This window comes from Ostrinia nubilalis, chromosome 24, assembly GCF_963855985.1.
Source record: "Ostrinia nubilalis chromosome 24, ilOstNubi1.1, whole genome shotgun sequence".
Lineage (NCBI taxonomy): Eukaryota > Metazoa > Arthropoda > Insecta > Lepidoptera > Crambidae > Ostrinia > Ostrinia nubilalis.
In genome coordinates this window covers 1,972,220-1,993,024 of record NC_087111.1, presented here as the reverse complement: position 1 = coordinate 1,993,024, position 20,805 = coordinate 1,972,220, and positions in this window count along the sequence as shown.

The following is a 20,805-nucleotide window of genomic DNA, read 5'->3' as shown; positions in this document are numbered from 1 at the left end:
AATCTTTTCTCTTTATAATATTATGGTCATTAGGTATTTTAGTACAGACTGATTATCTATTCTCTTTTTACTGTGTCTAAGGTCATTTGTCACTTTGTCACGTGTTGTGGCGTGCACATTTACAGTTGCGATTTTATGCTGCTTCAGAAAGTCGAGAGAAAATTATTTGAAATAAAGGTTAAAGTCAAAAAATATAAGTAGAGTCGACAACCCAGTAGGTATAAAGTTTTGTTGAAAAATAGCTTCTATTACAACGACATAAGATTAATCATTGAGCTCTAATGTGCTGGTGTCTGTACTAATCCCACTTTTCATTCACACCACTGCTACTTCTGTATATCTAGGGTCTACAGCTTCATCACAAAAAATTCAACCAGTGAAGGTCAATTCGATTCAAATTCAAATTCTTTCATTATCCCCATCATCATCCTTCAGCCATAGGACGTCCACTGCTGAACATAGGCCTTCCTCAATGATTTCCAAATTGGCCGGTTAGTAGCGGCCTGCATCCAGCGCCTTCCTGCTACCTATATAAATTCATTCATACTACGTCCCAAAGCTTGTTACTTTAGGATAAAATGTTGCCTAGTGTTGAGAAGAACTAGCCGAAAAACTTAGCTACAAAGTTGTCGGTTTTATATTTATTACAGGAAATAATTTACAAAATAAGTCATTTAAGTCAATAAGTGCAATCTAGGTGAAGTCCATGCACTTGTGTATTATGATTGCAAATAGAAAGTTCATCCTAAATTGAATAAAAACAAAGTGTAAAGGAGCCATTTGGTTCCATAATTGGAAAAAGTTAAGGTACTAAAATGGTGATCAATTTTACTCGAACCTGTCAAAGTATTGAAACAAAATTAAAAGAAAATAAATCACGCCAACCCTTCAAATGCTTCTTTATATTCAAAGTGGGACCAAAAAAACCTCCGGTAATCGAGTCTCGGTAATTGCTCAAAGGTTTAGAAGATCCGCCGCAGTCTCGACATGATGGGTTTGAAATTCCATTTGGATCCTTTTGTCGTTTGGAGGGGTTAGAGAGTTCAATAGACTTTTTAGGGTTGAAATGGAAATATTATTCTTTTTACCTTTATACAACTAGTTTTTTACCGCGACTTAGGATGAATTTTGATAAGTCATAGAAAGCGCATAGTCTAGGTATGTCTCTCAAAAGTACATATTGTATCAGTTTTTTCGTTTCAGCCAAATGCCGTCCACCCTGGTCAAAGGTCTACCCCAAGCATTTCCACAATGACCGGTCCTGCGCTGCTTGCATCCCCAGGTACTCCCCGATCTTTACCAGATCATCGGTCCACCAAGTGGCAGGTCAGCCTACACTACGTCTTTCAGCTCGCGGTCACTACTCGATAACTTTTCTGCCCTAACGCCCATGAGCTCTATGAGCTATATCCTACTGCTACTTTTGGTTTCTACTGGTAACAATATTTATATTTGACAGTTATCTTCAATAACAATCTTTCTTTGTTGGATAGGATTAAAATATAGCGTGATATTGTGTCTGACGAGTAGTAAAAGGTTAATATTGTTTGAATATTATTAAAATAGCCAAAACCATCCTTCCACCATTTCCAACAAATGTCATGAACATTTCTATTAAAATTGCTAAATATTTACTCAAATAAACTTTTGTGACGTAATAATTTATTGCTAATGAACATTAAATCACCCATTTAACTCCAAAGTATTCCTAAATTTCAATTAACGACAGACATTTCTGAAACAAAACTTTTTAATCCGCGAATTGAAGAGAACATTACTTCCTTTAATGTTTATTTCCAGTTTGAACGACTTTTTCTAAGACACATTATCCGTAAAGGTGGCGATACATCTGCCTGTAAAACGGAACAGTAGCTTGCAAGCTTGTAAACAACACGTAACATAATAACAGTGCCAGTAACTGGCACGTGTTGTTTACAGTTGGCAATGTAGATAGAGTTACATACCATTTGTATCTTTGCATGCCTCAATTTTCAACAAAAATAGATTAAAATAATTAATGTCGTTTTTATTTACTCGCTTTCCAGATACATACATGCTAGTGTAGCATATACTAGTGACAGTTAGTGGCAATCCTATCTTGCAAGTGAGTACTATCCGTTCGCGATAAATTTTCCGCTGGCGATATGACGTCACTGGAAGGGAATCGTCTATCTATAACTATAGCAAACTATGTACATTGAAAATATTTTTTATTTATTAATATTGATAAAATTGTGTATTTGCGTAAAATAAGACACATTAATTGCGTTTAATCGCGGTTGGGAGAGGGGACGCGCATTCCACGGACCGGCAAACTTAGCGCGAACGGGTTTATATATTTGTAATTTGTTAAAGTTCGATACAAGGACGCAAATTTTATGCAAGTGTATCTACATTACGTCAGTAACTTGCACGTGCCGTTAACAAGCTTACCACTGCCGTTCCGTTTTACTGGCGAGTGTATCGCCACCTTAAGACATCGCCGTTAAGTTCAAAGGGGATTGGGCTCTTAATAAAGACTCCATTCCAATTGGCAGGAATTAGATTTATCACTTGTGTAGAGTTAAGGCTTTGTCCACACTATCAGTATAAAATTGTGTTATGCCTAAAAAATTGTGTAGTCTATTCACTGAGGCTGACAGATTTTTTAAATAATGCTTATGGTAGAGGATTTAAGGTCTTAAAGGTGTTTCGTTTGGTATAGCGATCAAAATGTCTGCAAAATAAATTACTACGAGCTTGGGAATGTAACTTTTACGCTAAAGGTTGGGAAGTGACTATCTGACTATACTTGTAAGTACATAGCTCTTGCCCATGACTTCGCCCGCATGGATAAAATAGGCTATCGTATTAATTTTATATTGCTATAAAGTTTCATCAAAATCCGTTCAGTAGTGTTTGCATGAAAGAGTAATCTATCCATTCTCTCAAACTTTCACATTTATAATTTCATCATCAAAGAAATGCAAAACTTTCTTGGATCCTGTCTTTATGGGAATCTTTTTATATTTTTGTATCATTATCACCTTCGTTGAGGTGATATCGGTTTATCTAAGCTTTATTCCTTCAAAAGAATATTTTCGACTTTAATATTTTCTCAATTTTACTAAAACAAACATGGCAGTTTCGTTTGAGGGTATAGACGATATCGCTTGCTGAATTTATAATACAAGATGAAAGTTTCAAAGACCGCACGTATTTTGTAGCGCCTTTGAAACTGAGGGATCAAAATGTTGTGAAATATTTTATGGATATGTATTACGTCTCATATACAAAGATGCCTATTTATAGTGTAACTACCTAGAATTATCAAAAACAATTTAATAAAGGACGAAAGCCAGATAGTATAAGCTTTTCCACTCTCACTAAGGCGACTTATCATTATTATCATTCAGCCATAGGACGTCTACGGCTGAACATAGGCCTCCCCCAATGCTTTCCATGTTGCCCGGTTGGTAGCGGCCTGCGTCCGCGCACCCACAAGGTGTACCGACGATCATAAAGGTAGCAGGAAGGCGCTGGACTAAGGCGACTATTTGGCTTTAATACTACAAGTATTTCTTTCCTTCTCTCAGGGAATCATCATCACCATCATCATCTTCAGACAGATGGATGATTTTGACCTACACTTCTCATGCTAAGACGGGTTGAGGAGGCAAGAGCTAGTTAAATTAAAATTTTAGACATGTGCCTTAAAACGGCGTTATACGCTGAATTTCTCTGTTGCCAATGAATTAATAAGTAAACGAAACATCGAAAAACACCACGAGAGATAATTTAAATTAAAATGCCTATAATAACTTAAAAAAAAAAAACCGACTTCAAATGCGTGAACACAAATAATACCTATTCAGCAAAAAAATAATCGTTCAAATTGGTTTATAATCGGCGGAGATATTGCGTATAAAAAAGTTCATCCCCAATTTTCCACCCTTGGGGGTTGTTTTTTTATTATTAAATTTAAATGGGACCACCCTTGAAATATTACCTATACGCCGAAAAAAGATTTGTTCAAGTCGGTTCATAATTGGCGGAGTTATCGCGTAACAAACATAGAAAAAAAAACAAACGGGTCGAATTGAGAACCTCCTCCTTTTTTTGAAGTCGGTTGAAAAGAACGAATATTAGACAAATAAAATAAAAAACAAATGACGAACGAAAATAACATTGTTAGAAAAGAAAAATAATGTTTCTCACCAACCAGGACAAAGAGTTTGGACATACTAAGTGACCTTCAAAATTAATTTCTTCTTTATTCGATGTATAAGTACCTATTCCCAGTCAAGGGACGGACTTGCAAAATAAGAGATACAAATATTTGAAATGCAATTGTTCGACTGAGTACGGTACTCCGAGGTGAATTTTAACGTCCTGAATAATTTCGGTGTACCGCCGGTGGTTTCGAATCGGCTCCGTTGTATCTTTTAGGATGTGGGTTTGTTGACATGACTTTTAGGGATAATAAGGGATTTGAAGAGGATTCAATCGATATGGATTCTGGAGTGGTGGTGTTGAGCATAAATTTTAAGCCTTGAAATCAGTTGAAATTAAGCATAGATTCATACAGTGATTGGATGATATTATTCAGACCAATATAATTTATTTTTCGAACTCAATTGAGTTGGAATTTATTTATTAGCACAACATACTCGTAATAACAAACGCATACAAAATATGTGTAGGTACTACATTATTATACGCACGAGTAGGTAGGTATAATATGGAACCTGTAAAGGCTCCTTTTCCAAGGAGACATCCCGTTTTTTGCAGGAACAGCTTTTTGCAGGCTCCCGTTTAGTAGTACACATATTATTATGTACGTGTTTTTTATTAACGTTCACACAAAATCATCCCGCTTGCAGTGTTCGCAAAAAACCGATCTGTGCGAATTTGTTATTCGAATTTCAATGTGTTCACCCGACAGTTTTGCAGGATCCAGCAATACAGGACCCGCAAAACTGGATTGCCGTGGGAAAAGGCTCTTAGTTTGAGTACCTATGGGTCTTAGTTACCTACCCCTTTTCTAGTAGAAAAATGAAGGGAAATATTTAAAAAAAAGCTGAGATGGGTTAAGCAGATTAGGTGAGTTTCTGAAATTAAACCCATTTTTCTTTTTTAAACGGTAATTTACTTCTTATAATAATAAGTGTCTAAATCAATATGCACCTCAATATAAAAACCAATATACCTAAAAACATGTTTCATTTATAATACTTACAAGGAAACTCGTTAGGATGTCTCAATTTTTCATATAACACACAATAGGTAACGTAAAGCGATTCAAAGGATTACATACATTACTTTACCCTGGCCTGAACATTCCGAAATATTTTCTACCCAAAAATGTATTCTATTCTTTACGTGCTAGAGTTTGTTTTTGTAAAACCTTGGGTCTGAAAAAATACCTCCAGAAATTCCAGATTATGCGTGACTTTTGTAAATATACTGATTTCCTTACTTGGGCGGAACGTTTGTGATTTTTATCGCGATGTTTATTTACGATTTTATCTTACAGATAGCGTTTGCCGTCCCAAAACGTTAAAGGGGCGATGTTCTATTAGATTAGGTTGTAAAAGTAATGCAAGAATTGAGTAACAATTTTATGAAAGCACTAGCGGCCGCCCGCGACTTCGTACGCGTGAATCTCGTTTTACACCCTTAGGGGTGGAGTTTCGTAAAATCCTTTCTTAGCGGATGCCTACGTCATAACATCTACCTTCATGGCAAATTTCAGCCCGATCCGTCCAGTGGTTTGGGCTGTGCGTTGATAGTCAGTCACTATGTCAGTCAGTCAGTCAGTCACCTTTGAGTTATATATTTATTTAGAAATATGGATTATGACACCTTATAAAGGTAGCAGGAAGGCCCTGGAAGCCGGCCGCTACCAACCGGGTGAAGTGGAAATCATCGGGGCAGGCCTATGTTCGGCAGTGGACGCCCTGTGGCTGAAATGATGATGATGATGATGGATTATGAAACTTCCACTTCTTGTGGAAAAAGGTCGGACAAAGGTCCAACAAGAGGCGTCTCTACGTCGAAAGAAAAATGATTTTGATTTATATTAATGGCTTCAAAGAAAACTCATACCTACCACTAACCTATTGCGTATACGATATCAAGGACAAATCTATTGTAACTTTTATAATAAACCTACTTGAAAGAACTTGTCATAGTTAGTTTTATTGTTAAGGCTTAATATAGCAGCGCTTGAAAGTCAACAGTACAGTCAGCGCTAATAAAATTTGATTTTGTTATTACTATAATATTTTTTATTGGGAAAGTTTAAGTTACTCACTATTTCTTTCTGGGATACTTTTTCACGTTATAAACCGATTAAAGAAAAACTTTCTAGTCTTTTTTCTGGTAATGCGCATACACCTTTGTGCATGTTCAGTTCATCCTTTGATGAATAATTCTCTATTAATGTGAGCGAGTCTGATCTATATTAATATTATAAAGTTGAAGAGTTTGTTTGTTTGATTTGAACGCGTTAATCTTAGGAACTACTAGTCTGATCAGAAATAATATTTTTGTGTTGTATAGCCCATTTTATCGAGGAAGGCTTTAGGCTATAAACATCATCCTACAGCCAATATAGGGGTGGAGCAGTAAAGAAAAATGTTGCAAAAATGGGAAATATTATTCAAACTATTTTCACACGCACGAAGTCGTGGGCTCCGTTTTTTAATAGATTGCTAGTTATTATTGGGGCGGACTGTACATACATTGAGTGGCCCACAGGCCTTCGGCGTTGCGTGTACGGGACCCATCGCATGATATCTGTAATGTCATTGTGACCTTAGTAATAGTGACGTAACATGCTTATCGATAAATAGATTTAATGGTATAGTTGACAGACCATCAGATTGTAAAAAATGGCACTTATCACAACGCTATAAGATGCCATAGCTTACCTAGAGAGGTAGAGTGGAAAAGAGTTTCCATCTCGGTCACAAACGCTCGTTCGTTCGTTTCAGCCAAATTAAGTCCACTGCTGGACAAAGGCCTCCCCCAAGGTTTTCCATTATGAACGGTCCTGTGCTGCCACCATCCAGGTTCTACAGCGACTTTTACCAGATCGTCGGTCCACCTAGTTGGAGGCCTGCCCACGCTAAGTCTTCCAGCCTGTGGTCGCCACTCGGAATTTTTCCGCCCCAACGGCCATCGCCTCTACGAGCTATGTGCCCTACCTCACTATTAGCAAAAAACACTAATTATCTACTAAGATAGTGTTTGTAAATTGTATTATTGTTTCGGCGAGTCGAATAGACAGAATAGTCATTAAACTGAACCTCTCGGCGTTCGATTTTAAGACAAAACGATGTCTGGGATGAGACAATGATATTGAAACAATTGATTACTGCTTAGTGACACGTTTACAATCAGCAACATGACTTTGAGGCGTTCAATTCATTGTATAATATTATCCTAAATAATAACCTATATAATGTTAAAGTATACCTATATAATAGATAAGTGCATGTTATCGCCTTAACACCACCTCTAATGTCATATTTATCGACAAATTATATTATATTTTTATCGATACTAGAACATTCTTGACCGCGACATACCAATTCCTATTCAATTATCCTTGAGAACGCTCCATCGAATAGAGGAACTTTGGATATAATATCGACAGAGAGCAATTATGAAGAAATATGCAGTCAATATAAATTACTGTCAAGGATAACGTATGGGAGTTTCGTCATTGGGAAACTTTTACTTTTATTGGCTTTTATGTAAGTTAATCTGAATTCTTTATTAGAGAGATGGACATAATTGACCTATTAACCTTCGCCTGTCGTTTGGTCAGACTGTTTATCGTTGACTTGTATTCATCACAATTACTTTTTTTTATTTTTGACCACAATCGCACCTGCATCTTTCGTCGACCTTTCGTCTCCTATGAGATTCGAATCTGCGTCCACAATAGCGTTTCGATGACTCTTTTATAATGCGAACAGCTAATTCGCTGCCTGCTGCTGTCTTTCCAGAAGACTATAATCCAGGCATTTTTAAGGCGAGAGTGAACAGGCAGGGCAGATATGTACCATCCTAGACTGCATCCCAGTTAACATCAAATACCTGCCTTGTTATGCATAAAAAAACAAGGTATACGGTAGATCTAAAGCACACGATGCGTTGCGGAGGTGGTGCGATGCCGCGTCTGGAGCGGTGTTGCTGCGTCATTTTTCATAGAAATAATGTATCTGCGGTAAAATAATTGCGGTGCGGCGCCGAACGCATCTTGTTTTTTGGTTCTTTTGCAAACCACCTTTCGTTCATTCGTTCGTTTCAGCCAAATGACGTCCACTGATGGACAAAGGCCTCTCCCAAGTTTTCCACAATGAACGGTCCTACGCTGTCCGCATCCAGGGTCTTCCCTCGACCTTTATTAGATCGTCGGTTCACCTAGTAGGAGGCCTGCCCACGCTGGTAGCGCATTTTCTTACATAACTTTTCAATTCCTATCATTGGAGGTTCGAAAATATTTCTCATACAATTTGATACCATAATGATCATTCTTCATAAAAAATTTAAAACCTACATAATATTTAAAAACATAATCATTGATATTCATAATATCACTAATCATACACTTAGTTTTTACTAATATTTGTTTTCATAAATTTATTACTCATAAGTGTATTTATCCATATTATTGAAAATCATGATGTCTATATTCGTATTAAATCGTATTTTAACATTAAATTAATTTGAAATGGTCCAAAACAGGCAATATTTTGTGCCACAAAACTATCGTGACAGAAAAGAATCGCTGCAAAACCGACTCCACGTAGTCTTGTCTGCCCTACCCCTAGAGTGTAATTTAAAAGCCGGAGGCGCGGAGGTAGGGCAGCCCTCGCCCGCTGTAACGAGGCTCAGGCACCCACGCTTGCTTCCGCAGCTTCGGCTTTTTGGATCGCCATCGGCGCCTTCGGCGCCTCGGCGACCAGCCTCAGCCGCTCCAGCTCACCCGGGCGCCTGAGCCTCGTTACGCAAGGGCGGAAGGGCTGCTCATCCCGCAGCGCCGGAGACGAGGAGATACCAATGCATGCTGCATGCTCTGCATGCTTATCTACTCTATTAAATTATATATGATTTTTTTAAAGATACGAGTATGTCTGTTATAAAGTAAATTATTCTGAACAACAACATTATGAGTTGAAGTATGTTCTTAGTAACAACATTATTAATTAAAACAATATGATCAATGAACGTTATAAAAAAAAATAATCTTAAAATAAAAATTATGTATTTTAAATGGTTCTTAGTAGTAACAGTATTGATAAAAAAATTATGATTACTAACTGTTATGAGCTCCGATGGTAGTAATAAAAATGTATGAATAAAAAAAGTATGAAAAATAAAATTATGAAGAGAGATTATTATGAACACAAATCGGTAGTAAGACAAAGAATAGGATTTAGAATTTTATGTGAGCCAATATAGAACCCTGCCCACGCTACGTCTTCCAGCCCGTGGTCGCCACTCGAGAACTTTTCTGCCCCAACATACCTAACGATCAAACTATTCTAAATGACATGACATTCTAATGATCAGTTACCAACACATAAGGCAGTATTTTTTTGTTGATAAAAAGCTGCTGTATATGTTACCACAATGTTTACCTTGATACAGTTGACAGCATTAGGGGAAACCAAGGAGAGTTGTAACAGAGGAGAGTTGTGACATTGTAGATTATTTGGAACTTATTAACTACTAGCGAGCTAGTAAGACGTTTTTAGTTCAATTCTCGAGCTACCAAATGTGCGCTGTTGCGAGCTCGCTGAAAGTAATAGGTTTTCAAAAATCGACAATAAGTATCACACATCTCCTCTGTTACAACTCTCCGCAGTCGCCCCTACACGAGTGTATTGCAAAATATCACCTATTACAAGTAGACAAGATACGAGTAAATTGCGTTTATTTTAATCTGCTGTAGTTTGTAATACTCACTACTCACTCAAATTCCATTTGAACCACGTGAACAAACTAATTAGTGCTGTGTAAGTAACAAATCCTAGTTTTGGTGTACAGAAAATCAGTTTGTGTTTTGAAATCAAATACGAATGTGTTTGATTTGAAGGAATAAATTAACTGTGTGTATTTGGATGTTCTCGTAGTTTCACTTCTGTACAAACGATGACATGTTAAGGGTAAATTGTTGGAATATAAGTTCGTTCGTTCGTTTCAGCCAAATGACGTCCACTGCTGGACAAAGGCCTCCCCCAAGGTTTTCCACAATGAACGGTCCTGCGCTGCCCGCATCCAGCACATAGCTCGTAGAGACGATGGCCGTTGGGGCAGGAAAGTTCTCGAGTGGCGACCACGGGCTGGAAGACGTAGCGTGGGCAGGCCTCCTACTAGGTGGACCGACGATCTGGTAAAGGTCGCGGGAAGAGCCTGGAATATAAGTATTTTGAGGCATTTATTTTGACGTTCTCAATCCTTTTGCAATGTACTGCATAGCTCTGGGACCACACCACCGATTAACTTATACTTACTTAATCCTGAAGTAAATTTGTGCCTCTCGATCCATAAAAGATGATAATGTATTATGTTATCATTGCAAAAACATAAGAAGTACCTAAACATAAATCACTTTAATCACTTAACATCATAAAAGTATTTTGCAAACAAAAATGTAAGTGTCACAAAATGTAAAGAGAAAACCAGCCAAAAAATACGAATTTCTTGATTTTGAAGCTTATACGTTATGGTTTAAAGTGAAAAATGACTAGAAAGTTTGATGTGCTCAACACTGTTACATCAAAATTTTAGTCCGTGTCTAGCAAAATGAAGTTGGAACGAAGGGAAATAAAAAATAATACTAAGTGACGAAAAAGTTCTTTGAAAATTGGTAAAAACCGTAAAATGTGAGAACAATAAAAGTGAAGCATGGGACTGATCCCATCTCTCTTTCCCACCGCTGCAACTCCTGTGTAGCCAGGATCTACAGCTTGACCGCCATAAAAACCCAACCAGTGAAGGTCAATTTTGTCCCACGGGGAAAGCTAAACTGTCATACAGTGAAGCAGTGATCTTTAGTTACTTACGACAAGTTAGTTTCAAAATGCTTGATTAAAATCAAAGTGCTTTACAACGTAATTCATACTAAATCAAATTCAACCAAAGATTAACCCTTCCATTCTCCGCTAAACAGTACCCAAAATATTTTATTTAGCCCAAATAACGCCGGGCCGAAAGGGTTAAATTACCATAAGCCGTATCCACGGTTAATACATACAAATTCGTTGCGCAGTCCTTTCTAGGGTCAATTTTAAACGACTTAAGCATCCACGGGTTAAGTTATGGAAGACCTTTATTTTATTAACTAATGAATTCCACCACATAGTAGAGACATCATGGATTTTTTTACCATATTGTTAGATTATTCAGACTTATAATGTAATTTTTATTGTAATTTTAATGAAATCGTATTTTCTTGGAATTGTCGCAAACTGCATAATTTTGATTTAATTAAAAGCTACTCATTTGATTTAACATTTTATTTTAATATAATATTATATAATTATACATTTAAATATTCTTATTTAATTATTATTGTAATTTTAAATAACGGAAGTAATTTGAGTATTTGTGGCAAATAATATTATTTTAAAAAGTTGCTCATTTGACTAAAATCAACCATTCGTTCACTCGATCGTTCTCGGTCAAAGTGGATAGTCGAAAGTTGATAAAATAGTTAGTTCTCTTCGAGCGCTCGAGCAGTACGGTCCAATGAGCAACTGATGCCGTGATTATGTCCGTTGTGATGTGATGTGATGTGAAGTGATAATAATTGTAATATTGAGACACTATTGCAATAAACTGTATTACTGTGGAAAGTGCTGGCAGTTTCATTTATCTACGTGGAATTTAATAACTTCAGAAGTGGAACGAACACGTCGTGCTGTTCGGTACAGGTTTGTTTAAATAAAAAACCGAAAATTTACGGTAAGTCACTTTTTATTACTATTGTGAAAAACAATTAGTTTACAGTATCTTTCTTTTGTGTGACCCGTTTGCATGGTAAAATATCCTTTTAGAAAATTGATCGTATTAAAATTTATATTATATATTCAATATAGACAAGGTCACTATAGTATATTAGTAATAGTGTAACTAAGTAACATATTATTATAAAATACTCGAGTGGATTTAGCTGACTTTGGTTTCCCATAATTCAGGTAGAAATAAATGTCGTTGTTACGTAAATCAATTAAATAATTAAAACCACATCATGCTTGATTAGTTTAATTAACACATAATACATAGTAATTATTTTTATACATATAACAGGTGCTGAAATAAATTAATAGCAAGTGATATTCTTGCTTCGGATTTATTTGCTTACATACTTCAGATACTAATTGTATTTTATTTTACAGTTTACTCGGTCATTGTCTAATTACAATGCCAAGCGAGAGACAGTCACGAGATCCGCAGCGGCGTACGACGCCAAGGCGGCGATCACGGTCCGTTGCAGACCGGCGGCGGTCCCGTTCCGTTGCGAAGAGAAGAACGCGGCGCAACTCCAGTCGGCGGTCGCGGCCCACCTCGAGTCGGCGGACGCGGCCCGCCTCGAGCCGGCGGACGCGGCCCGCCTCAAGCCGGCGCTCGCGGCCCACCTCAAGTCGGCGGTCGCGATCTCCCGTTACGCCGCGATCGAGGTCTCCAGCAAGACGGAGGTCCCGCTCCAAGATAAGGCGCCGATCTCCTCTCAGCGGCAGCAGGCGCACTCGGCATCGCAGCAGAGCATCGCACCGGTTGGAGACACCCAGACCGGAGCACCGATCCCGATCAAAGTCAAGGTCAGACTCAACTTCTTTATCTAAAAGACGTCGTGCTAATACACCTAGGGAATATAGATCGAGACGATCCGATTCTAAAATTGCTTCTCAATCGGAAGGTCATAATAAGGGATCTAGTGTTACTGGCATGCATGATCGTAGAGTAAATAGTCCAGTTAATCTTGGTAGTGTAAACAAATGTAATAAAGAAAGTGAAGGCACACCCAATGAAAAAGACAAAAATAATATTCAGCCGGAAGTTCCCTTATCATCTTCAAACAATATAAATGATGGATTGTTAGATAATTTCGGTAAAATTTTGCAAGCCATCTCAACTGCAAATCCGCATAATAGGGAAAAGTTTGTTTCCATTAATGTCGTGCCAGAATTTGATCCTAAAGTTAAAAATCAGACCATTGTAACTTGGCTAAATAAAGTTAACGAATGCGCAGAAATTTACGGATGGGATGGCAAGCAAACGGCTCATTATGCATTACCTAAACTAATGGGTACGGCCAAACGGTGGTACGAGGGTCAACCAACAGTAATGCATACCTGGGAAGAATGGCAGGAAAAACTCAGGTCAGCTTTTCCGGTTTATGAAAACTATGGGCGTTTGCTTACCGATATGCTCAACATAAGGGCCAAGTTCGGAGATGATTTGGAGGAATACTATTATGAAAAGTTAATAGCGTTAAACCGATGTGGTATTAATGGTAAAAATGCAATTGACTGTATTGTTTTTGGAATCGATGATAGGTCAGTCCGATATGGTGCTGAAGCTGTAGGTTTTGAAGACACAGACAAACTATTAGGATATCTAAGAAGCATAAAACACGAAAAATTTGATAAAACAAAAAGGTTAACACGACCAACAAATGATACTAATCGTAAACCAGCAAAATTAGAGTTTAACAATAGGCAGCCTAAATGTTTTAACTGTCATGAAATAGGGCATACGTTTAATAATTGCAAGAAACCCATCGTTAAATGTCAAAAGTGCTCAAGATTAGGTCACAATGATCCAAATTGTTCAAGGGAAGTCTGGAAAGACAAGTTAGAAGTTAAATCATTATGACTAGTTCATTCCGAGACCTTAATGGATGACAAATTTAAAAAGAAGGTTATTATACATGGTTCAGAGCTTAAGTGTTATATAGATTTTGGTAGCCAGTGCACGTTGATTAGAGAATCCATTGCCAAGAAAATCTTTAATTATAACGATTGGAGATTTACAAGTTTGCCTTGCTTACGAGGGTTTGGCAACTCTCTCATCCAACCTGTAGGCGCGTATACGACTGATTTAATAATAGATAACATAAAAATAAATGTGGAATTGATAATAGTACCGGATCGTTTCCTCAGTTACGACATGTTAATTGGTCAAACTGTGACTGAACAACCATTTATTGAAGTGCACAAGGATGACAAACAGCTAATAATCAGATCTAAACATTCAATTACTGAAAAACGTATTGTTTTGACAATATGCGGAACCATTAACTTATTTGGAGATGCTATGATTAAAGTTAAAACCGATTGTGACATCACGGGAGAATTATGTATTGAGGATAGTCATAGGGCTAGATATAAAGTAGTCGGCGGAAGGATCAAAATTAAAAATGGCATAGGTTACATTCAAATAGTCAATTATAAACAACTTTTGCTTCAATATCAGGCCGATCAGGTTATAGCTCGAGGGATAATGTATTCAGGGAATTCAAACCAAAACGTTTGCTTTAACATCAATAAAATAAGTAGCGATAACAAACCATTCGAATTGCAGGATTTAAATATTGGTGAAAATCTAAATGAGAATCAAAAATATGAATTATTGAATTTAGTCAATGAGTATAGGGATTGTTTTTCACAAAATTTAAATGAACTAGGCTGTACTACTATTACTTCAATGGACATTGAGCTAAAGGATTCTAACCCGGTTGTTTATCGTCCATATCGTCTTAGTCATGCCGAAAGAGCCGAGGTTAGGTTAATGACGGACGAACTTCTACAAAATAATATTATTAGGGAAAGTTCTTCACCATACGCATCCCCAATAATATTAGTTAAAAAGAAAACTGGCGAAAAACGCCTATGCGTGGATTATCGAGGGTTAAACAATAAAACAGTAAAACAACATTACCCCATCCCACGCATTGAGGATCAGATAGACAGACTAGCGGGTAATAATTACTTTAGTACGTTAGATCTTGCATCTGGCTATTACCAGATACCAATCAGCGAAGAATCAAAACCCAAAACGGCATTCGTGACTCCGGACGGTCAATTTGAATTTAATAGGATGCCGTTCGGGCTTGCCAACGCCCCTGCGGTATTCCAAAGAGCAATCAATATGGTATTGGGTAACTCACGGTTCGATTCAGCTCTAGCATATATATGGACGATATTCTAGTTCCGTCAGAATCTTTTGATCAGGGGTTGGAGAGGTTACGCACAATTTTCGAGAAAATTCGCAATTCAGGTCTAACTTTAAAACCACAAAAATGTTATTTTTTCAAAAAGCAAGTCGATTACTTGGGTTTTGAGGTCTCAGGAGCTGGAATTAAGCCAGGTGCACGAAAGGTAGAATCTGTTAGCAACTTTCCCACTCCAAAAGACGTTCATAACGTTAGGCAGATAGTTGGACTAGCCAGTTTCTTTAGAAAATTCATAAAAGACTTTGCACAGATTACCAAGCCTCTAACAAAATTATTAAAAAAGAATGCTGTCTGGGAATGGGGCGTGGAACAAGAAAGCGCATTTACTGAAATTAAAAATAAATTAGCTTCTAGGCCTGTACTTGCTTTATTTGATCCGACCGCTGAGACTCAAATTCACACAGACGCGAGCAAACATGGAATAGGTGGCGTACTGCTGCAAAAACAGAATGATTCTAGTTTCAAACCAATAGCTTACTATAGCAGACAAACTTCTCCCGAAGAATCGCACTACTCGTCTTATGAATTGGAGACATTAGCGGTTATAGCTTCATTAATGAGATTTAGGCCATATGTTCTGGGATCAAAGTTTACTATAGTTACCGACTGCAACTCACTGAGGGCAACCTTTCAAAAAAAAGACATGATACCCCGTGTTGCAAGATGGTGGAGTTTAATTCAGGAATATGATTGTGATGTCATATATAGGCCCGGACAAAATATGGTTCACGTTGACGCGCTGAGTAGGAACCCAATATCTGATGGAATAGGTATTATAGAGACTATTGAAGCTTTTGATGTTATGAGCATTGACAATGATTGGTTAGAGACGGTGCAATCGAATGACTCAGAATTAAAACGTATCAAAGACATTTTGTCAGATCCCCAATATGACGACATCATAGATATAAAAAAGAATTTTACATTAAAAGGCGGGAGGATTTACAGAAATACTGATGAAGGGTTAAGATGGGTGGTACCGAAGGGATGTCGTTGGCAAATTCTACAAAAGAACCACGATCAGATAGGACATTTCGGTTTTGAAAAAACATTCGATAGAATTAAACAACACTATTGGTTTGCAAAAATGAGAAAATTCATAAAAAAGTATATCAATTCTTGCCTTGAGTGTGCCCACAATAAAATGCCTGCAGGCAAAAAGGAAGGTTATCTTCACCCCATACCTAAGATTTCTACGCCCTTCCATACTGTCCATATCGATCACGTTGGTCCATTTGTGAGTAGTAAACGTAAAAACACATACATTTTAGTAATTATAGATGCATACACTAAATTCATAGTTTTAAAAGCAGTCAAAAATACAAAATCAAATACGAGCATAGCAGTTCTAAGAGATTATTTTGGTACATTTGGTTTACCGACACGTTTAATTAGCGATCGTGGAACTTCTTTTACTAGCGCAAAATTTAAGAAATTCATCGAAGAATTGGGAATTAGACACATTCAGAACGCAGTTGCCTCTCCACGAGCCAATGGTCAAGTGGAGAGGTATAACCGCACTATATTAGATTCTTTAGCTGCACAAAATCATGGCAATGATGAAAGATTATGGGATGATAGACTTTTACAAGTTCAGTGGGGCTTAAATAATACGATTAATAAAGGAACGGGGAAATCACCGTCAGAAATTTTATTTGGGCTAAAACTTACCAATTTAAACGAAGGCCATATTGTACCCGAAATTGAATCTGATCTAATAAATGATGATGTAATTAATGAAGATAATGTAGACAAGGGTAATGATAGTGGTATTAACAATGATCAATCGAATGTAACAGTTAACCCAGATGTTTTACCATCTGAAGATAATAATACTGAAAGTAATCTTGCACCCAACAGTCTAATAACAGAAAACCCAATTGCTACCGAAATAGATATTGCTAAGGTTAGGTTAGAAGCGGATAAATTTATTTCACAATCTCAAGAAAAACAAAAACTATATTTTGACAAAAAGAGAAAACAACCAAGAAAATATAATGTAGGAGATCTAGTAAGAATCGAAAAAGTAGTGCACAGTGTAGGTAAAAGTAGGAAATTGTTGCCTAAGGTTTCAGGTCCTTTTAAGATTACAAAAGTGCTAGAAAATGACAGATATGAGGTGCGTGATACACCTATTACAAAAAAGAAGGGTAAAAATGTTTACACGGGAGTTTATGCTGTTGACAAAATATTCCCATGGTTGTGTTTTAAGGATAAAGTAAATGATTCCAATTCGGATAATAATAATGACAGCGATAGTAGTGAATAGCGTAATAAATAAGTTTGTATTGATTTTGCATGTATGCCTTCACGAGTTGGGTAATAAAGCACATTGTCATTTATATTGTATTCGCAAAGTGCGATTAGCGCAAAGTGCGCTGTATAAGGTTTATGTATGATGAAATGACAGTGTACTATGCAAAATGTATATTGGAAATGATTATGATTATATTAATATTTAATAGTATGAGTGTATATATAGCGCAAGGTGCGCTACGCGCAAAGTGTGCTACGCGCAAGGTGCGCAACGCGCAAAGTGCGCTACGCGCAAAGTGTGCTACGCGCAAGGTGCGCAACGCGCAAAGTGCGCTACGCGCAGTGTGCTACGCGCAAGGTGCGCAACGCGCAAAGTGCGCTAAGAAGCACAAAGTGTGCAAGACTGAGGTACTCAAACGCAAAGTGCGTTAAGCGCAACGTGCGCAATCTAGTTTAAATTTTTCTAATGTACAATTTAATGATTGGTTGAGTAGTGATAATTTGCTATGAATGCTTTGTTAATTTGTTTTAAATCTGCTGTTCACGAGGACGTGAACCTATATCAGGATGGACGAGCTGTTAGATTATTCAGACTTATAATGTAATTTTTATTGTAATTTTAATGAAATCGTATTTTCTTGGAATTGTCGCAAACTGCATAATTTTGATTTAATTAAAAGCTACTCATTTGATTTAACATTTTATTTTAATATAATATTATATAATTATACATTTAAATATTCTTATTTAATTATTATTGTAATTTTAAATAACGGAAGTAATTTGAGTATTTGTGGCAAATAATATTATTTTAAAAAGTTGCTCATTTGACTAAAATCAACCATTCGTTCACTCGATCGTTCTCGGTCAAAGTGGATAGTCGAAAGTTGATAAAATAGTTAGTTCTCTTCGAGCGCTCGAGCAGTACGGTCCAATGAGCAACTGATGCCGTGATTATGTCCGTTGTGATGTGATGTGATGTGAAGTGATAATAATTGTAATATTGAGACACTATTGCAATAAACTGTATTACTGTGGAAAGTGCTGGCAGTTTCATTTATCTACGTGGAATTTAATAATATCGTCTACTAAACCACGTCACAATTCAAAAAAATACCCCACCAAAAAATACTTTGTGAGACTTTGGTCCAGCAGTGGACGTCATTTGGCTAAAAAGAATGAACTTACAAAAACAATATTCACCAAAAATTCTAATCAAATAAAAAATCAATCATACAAAAAAAATCTACCATATAAAACTCGACAGTCAACTGTTAACCGTTTTGGCACGACTTTTGCCTGTATTCACAAACGATGCTAGCTTATGTGAATCAGCAAATTGAACACACACCGTTGAATGGAGCTCTGTGATTGGTTCGAGTGTCACCCTATGCGTCCACTGGGAGACCTCAATACTCAATATCTTTATTGCTTTACCTCATAGTAAATAAATAAATAAATAGTAATGTTTGTGAATCGGGCGTTTGTCTCTTCCAATTTGAAATACATATTTTTTGTGTGCCACATTTAATTTCATCAATTTCTATTTCATTTTATTCTAATTATTTTCAGGTAGGTTGATCCAGGAACGCCAGGATCTCTTAACACAAAGCCCAATCACGTGAAGTCCTGAAAAGGTATGTAATTCATTAACTTAATTAAATGCAAATTACATTTCGATCCAATTATAACTGATTTATTAATTGGTTTGCGAGTATTATAATTGAGTTATCCAGGTTTTTCAGTCTGCTATTGAAATGATTCATTTATTTCACGAAGAGGTTATGGTTCGTTCACAAAAATATAAAGTTTGGATGGTCTCCAACTACCAAAACACACAAATAATGTTGTTTTAACGTTATTGTAACGACAGACTTAGGTAAAATGGATCGCCAAGCTGAGGTAGGGCTTCAAGTCAAACATCATTTTTCATCCCATTAGGAATCGAACCCGGGAACACTACAGCCTTCTTACAAATAAAAGTAACACGCACGTTGAAGACAGTCTTGCTTAAAGTGACGTTTGGAAATGTAATTTTAAACAACTGTATGTCATTTTTATTAGAAAGGGAGAATAGGTCTGTAACATATAGTTACCATTACACCATGAAGGCGGTTAAACTTCGATTCACTATAGTACCTATTATATTATTCACTGCAAAATCTTAGTTTTGCTAAAATTTATAAAATATAACCTAGCTATTTAAATACACATTAAAACATCAAAGACATTCTATGCATTAAAATTATATCAAAATGCCGTCTGCTAATTTAACCGCCATATTGAGTGGTTGACAGTTAATAAATGACTAAATGTAATTTTCTGTCAAATATAAAAGCCTTCGGGAGCGTTTGCCACTTTAGCTTAATAAAGTTATGGAGTGAGTACCCCACTTTATGCGCTAAATTGTAATAACGCACACGACGTTTAATGGTGGGGTAAATTACCCAGTAAAAGGGGAGTTTTCTTTTGTTTAAAAAATAAGTGGCAAATGGGGTTGCTTAAAATTTTATTTGTATGTGCATGTTCATAATTTTGTCGTCGTCATCATCATCATCCACCTTTATCCTACCTTTACCCGACCTTTTTCCACAAGAAGTGGAAGTTTCATAATCCATCATCCTCATCATCATTTCAGCCACAGGACGTCCACTGCTGAACATAGGCCTCCCTCAATGACTTCCACATCGCCCGTTTGGTAGCGGCCTGCATCCAGCGCCTTGCTGCTAGCTACCTTTATCATCGTCGGTCCATCTTGTGTGTGGACGTCCCACGTTTCTATACTCGTAGGGTTTATGTAGGGTCCATTATGTGGACTACTAAATATCAAAGTAATCGCATCGCAAAGCATCTCCTATGGTTGTAGTAGGTACTTATTTTCCAACAGTAATGAAAAATCATACATTTTTCAGTTTCCGCTTACATTTTGGTGAAGTACTAAATATCCGTTAAATACGGGCGTAAATTAACTACGTTACTTTAATAGCTCCAATTTGACATCACTAAGGCTGGGTTGCACCATCTTATTTTAACTTTAACAAACGTCAGAAAGCTGTCCAAACTCCATACAAAAACACCCGTTATTGTTATAGTTACGGTTATAGTATGTTGGTGCAACTGAGCCTAAATTAGCCGTATTTTTAGTTAGGAAATACACAGTTAAATATTATTACTCTTTATATTAACTACGTCACTTTAAGTGCTTCAATTCAACATAACTTACATTATAAACTGTAACATCTGCAATATGAGAGATAATCAGAAACTAGAACATCCGTAGCAATATAAGAGAAACCGTATATCTACGTTCT